Consider the following 5,177-nt stretch of genomic DNA (forward strand, 5'->3'; position numbering starts at 1 on the left):
GGATTTACTTAAAGTGATGAATATGAACCTTGGTCTAATACTGTATGTTTAGCATCAGCATATCACATGATGTATAACTCAAATTAATTTGGGATTCAAGGACTGACAGATAGCTAGGGCTGAAGCAATTTATATATATGATATCAGGAACCAGCAACTATTGATGGTGTTTGTTACGAATACATCACTTCATAACCCGACCTTCCCCCTTCCACGCTCTCTGGAAGGGATTGAGCAGGTCGTCGGATTTCTGCTTGGGGAATTCTTCGCCATTCCTCCTGAAAAGCGTTGAAAACTTTGCAAGTGCCTGGGGACAATGGTGACGTCGTTACAATCAAGTTCGTCCCATAGATGTTAGATATCGGGTTCAGATCAGGCGATTTTGAAGGAAAGACATTGACGTCGATAGGCAAGTGTTACAAGATCTGTGCGTTGCCGAACGTTGTCGTGATGAAACACCTCCCTTTCGCGGTTCAAAAGTAGGAGAAGGTGAGGTCGCAGGATTTGCTGTATCATTGCCTTGAACCAACATGAGCTCTAATCTACTCGTGTAGGACATGGTCCCACACACCATGACGCCTTCTCTAGATCTCACGTTCGCGTTGACGTCGATAGACACAATGTTCTTTACATACACTTGTCGTTTTCAGCTTATATGACAAACGGTTACAAACATATTCTGGGATGTGTTTGTTGCACTTAATACACAACAACCACAACATGATTAACGGGATTCAAACAAAATAGTTATCTTGATGACAATTGCTGTCAAAACCTATTGAAATTTTCTTTTCTTTTTTTTTTTACAAATGTAAAAACACAAAGTCTATATTAAATAGCACGGTGTGAGTGTGGGAATGTATCATATGATGTCGATGTAGGAATGAATAATGTGATGTCGAGCTGTGAGTGTGGGAATGCATCATATGATGTCGAGCTGTGAGTGTGGGAATGTATCATATGATGTCGTACTGTGAGTGTGGGAATGTATCATATGATGTCGAGCTGTGAGTGTGGGAATGTATCATATGATGTCGAGCTGTGAGTGTGGGAATGTATCATGTGATGTCGAGCTGTGAGTGTGGGAATGCATCATATGATGTCGAGCTGTGAGTGTGGGAATGTATCATATGATGTCGAGCTGTGAGTGTGGGAATGTATCATATGATATCGAGCTGTGAGTGTGGGAATGTATCATGTAATGTCGTACTGTGAGTGTGGAAATGCATCATATGATGTCGTACTGTGAGTGTGGGAATGTATCATATGATGTCGTACTGTGAGTGTGGGAATGCATCATATGATGTCGAGCTGTGAGTGTGGGAATGTATCATGTGATGTCGTACTGTGAGTGTGGGAATGTATCATATGATGTCGTACAGTGAGTGTGGGAATGTATCATATGATGTCGTACTGTCAGTGTGGGAATGTATCATGTGATGTCGAGCTGTGAGTGTGGGAATGTATCATATGATGTCGTACTGTGAGTGTGGGAATGTATCATATGATGTCGAGCTGTGAGTGTGGGAATGCATCATATGATGTCGAGCTGTGAGTGTGGGAATGCATCATATGATGTCGAGCTGTGAGTGTGGGAATGTATCATGTGATGTCGTACTGTGAGTGTGGGAATGTATCATATGATGTCGAGCTGTGAGTGTGGGAATGTATCATGTAATGTCGAACTGTGAGTGTGGGAATGTATCATGTGATGTCGAGCTGTGAGTGAATCATATGATGTCGAGCTGTGAGTGTGGGAATGCATCATATGATGTCGTACTGTGAGTGTGGGAATGTATCATATGATGTCGTACTGTGAGTGTGGGAATGCATCATATGATGTCGCACAGTGTGAGTGTGGGAATGTATCATATGATGTCGATGTAGGAATGAATAATGTGATGTCGAGCTGTGAGTGTGGGAATGCATCATATGATGTCGTACTGTGAGTGTGGAAATGTATCATATGATGTCGTACTGTGAGTGTGGGAATGCATCATATGATGTCGTACTGTGAGTGTGGGAATGCATCATATGATGTCGTACTGTGAGTGTGGGAATGCATCATATGATGTCGTACTGTGAGTGTGGGAATGCATCATATGATGTCGAGCTGTGAGTGTGGGAATGCATCATATGATGTCGTACTGTGAGTGTGGGAATGTATCATATGATGTCGAGCTGTGAGTGTGGGAATGTATCATATGATGTCGTACTGTGAGTGTGGGAATGTATCATATGATGTCGAGCTGTGAGTGTGGGAATGTATCATATGATGTCGTACTGTGAGTGTGGGAATGTATCATATGATGTCGAGCTGTGAGTGTGGGAATGTATCATGTAATGTCGTACTGTGAGTGTGGGAATGTATCATGTGATGTCGAGCTGTGAGTGAATCATATGATGTCGAGCTGTGAGTGTGGGAATGCATCATATGATGTCGTACTGTGAGTGTGGGAATGTATCATGTAATGTCGTACTGTGAGTGTGGGAATGTATCATGTGATGTCGAGCTGTGAGTGTGGGAATGTATCATGTGATGTCGTACTGTGAGTGTGGGAATGTATCATGTGATGTCGAGCTGTGAGTGTGGGAATGCATCATATGATGTCGTACTGTGAGTGTGGGAATGTATCATATGATGTCGTACTGTGAGTGTGGGAATGCATCATATGATGTCGTACTGTGAGTGTGGGAATGTATCATATGATGTCGTACTGTGAGTGTGGGAATGCATCATATGATGTCGTACTGTGAGTGTGGGAATGTATCATGTGATGTCGAGCTGTGAGTGAATCATATGATGTCGAGCTGTGAGTGTGGGAATGTATCATATGATGTCGGACTGTGAGTGTGGGAATGTATCATGTGATGTCGTACTGTGAGTGTGGGAATGTATCATATGATGTCGTACTGTGAGTGTGGGAATGCATCATATGATGTCGTACTGTGAGTGTGGGAATGCATCATATGATGTCGTACTGTGAGTGTGGGAATGCATCATATGATGTCGTACTGTGAGTGTGGGAATGTATCATATGATGTCGTACTGTGAGTGTGGGAATGCATCATATGATGTCGTACTGTGAGTGTGGGAATGTATCATGTGATGTCGAGCTGTGAGTGTGGGAATGTATCATGTAATGTCGTACTGTGAGTGTGGGAATGTATCATATGATGTCGAGCTGTGAGTGTGGGAATGTATCATGTAATGTCGTACTGTGAGTGTGGGAATGTATCATGTGATGTTGTACTGTGAGTGTGGGAATGTATCATGTGATGTCGAGCTGTGAGTGTGGGAATGTATCATGTAATGTCGTACTGTGAGTGTGGGAATGTATCGTATGATGTCGAGCTGTGAGTGTGGGAATGTATCATGTGATGTCGTACTGTGAGTGTGGGAATGTATCATGTGATGTCGAGCTGTGAGTGTGGGAATGTATCATGTAATGTCGTACTGTGAGTGTGGGAATGTATCATGTGATGTTGTACTGTGAGTGTGGGAATGTATCATGTGATGTCGAGCTGTGAGTGTGGGAATGTATCATGTGATGTCGTACTGTGAGTGTGGGAATGTATCGTATGATGTCGAGCTGTGAGTGTGGGAATGTATCATGTGATGTCGTACTGTGAGTGTGGGAATGTATCATGTGATGTCGAGCTGTGAGTGAATCATGTGATGTCGAGCTGTGAGTGTGGGAATGCATCATATGATGTCATACTGTGAGTGTGGGAATGCATCATATGATGTCGCACGGTGTGAGTGTGGGAATGTATCATATGATGTCGATGTAGGAATGAATAATGTGATGTCGAGCTGTGAGTGTGGGAATGCATCATGTGATGTCGTACTGTGAGTGTGGGAATGTATCATATGATGTCGTACTGTGAGTGTGGGAATGCATCATATGATGTCGTACTGTGAGTGTGGGAATGTATCATGTAATGTCGTACTGTGAGTGTGGGAATGCATCATATGATGTCGTACTGTGAGTGTGGGAATGCATCATATGATGTCGAGCTGTGAGTGTGGGAATGCATCATATGATGTCGTACTGTGAGTGTGGGAATGTATCATATGATGTCGAGCTGTGAGTGTGGGAATGTATCATATGATGTCGTACTGTGAGTGTGGGAATGTATCATGTGATGTCGAGCTGTGAGTGTGGGAATGTATCATGTAATGTCGTACTGTGAGTGTGGGAATGTATCATGTGATGTCGAGCTGTGAGTGAATCATATGATGTCGAGCTGTGAGTGTGGGAATGCATCATATGATGTCGTACTGTGAGTGTGGGAATGTATCATGTGATGTCGTACTGTGAGTGTGGGAATGCATCATATGATGTCGTACTGTGAGTGTGGGAATGCATCATATGATGTCGTACTGTGAGTGTGGGAATGCATCATATAATGTCGTACTGTGAGTGTGGGAATGTATCATATGATGTCGAGCTGTGAGTGTGGGAATGCATCATATGATGTCGTACTGTGAGTGTGGGAATGCATCATATGATGTCGTACTGTGAGTGTGGGAATGCATCATATGATGTCGAGCTGTGAGTGTGGGAATGTATCATATGATGTCGAGCTGTGAGTGTGGGAATGTATCATATGATGTCATACTGTGAGTGTGGGAATGCATCATATGATGTCGAGCTGTGAGTGTGGGAATGTATCATGTGATGTCGAGCTGTGAGTGTGGGAATGTATCATGTGATGTCGTACTGTGAGTGTGGGAATGCATCATGTGATGTCGAGCTGTGAGTGTGGGAATGTATCATGTAATGTCGTACTGTGAGTGTGGGAATGTATGATGTGATGTCGAGCTGTGAGTGTGGGAATGTATCATGTAATGTCGTACTGTGAGTGTGGGAATGTATCATGTGATGTCGAGCTGTGAGTGTGGGAATGTATCATGTAATATCGTACTGTGAGTGTGGGAATGTATCATGTGATGTCGTACTGTGAGTGTGGGAATGTATCATGTGATGTCGTACTGTGAGTGTGGGAATGTATCATATGATGTTGAGCTGTGAGTGTGGGAATGTATCATGTGATGTCGAGCTGTGAGTGTGGGAATGTATCATGTGATGTCGTACTGTGAGTGTGGGAATGTATCATGTAATGTCGTACTGTGAGTGTGGGAATGTATCATGTGATGTCGTACTGTGAGT

The sequence above is a fragment of the Haliotis asinina genome, chromosome 14, assembly GCF_037392515.1.
Source record: "Haliotis asinina isolate JCU_RB_2024 chromosome 14, JCU_Hal_asi_v2, whole genome shotgun sequence".
In the NCBI taxonomy this organism is placed as follows: Eukaryota; Metazoa; Mollusca; class Gastropoda; order Lepetellida; family Haliotidae; genus Haliotis; species Haliotis asinina.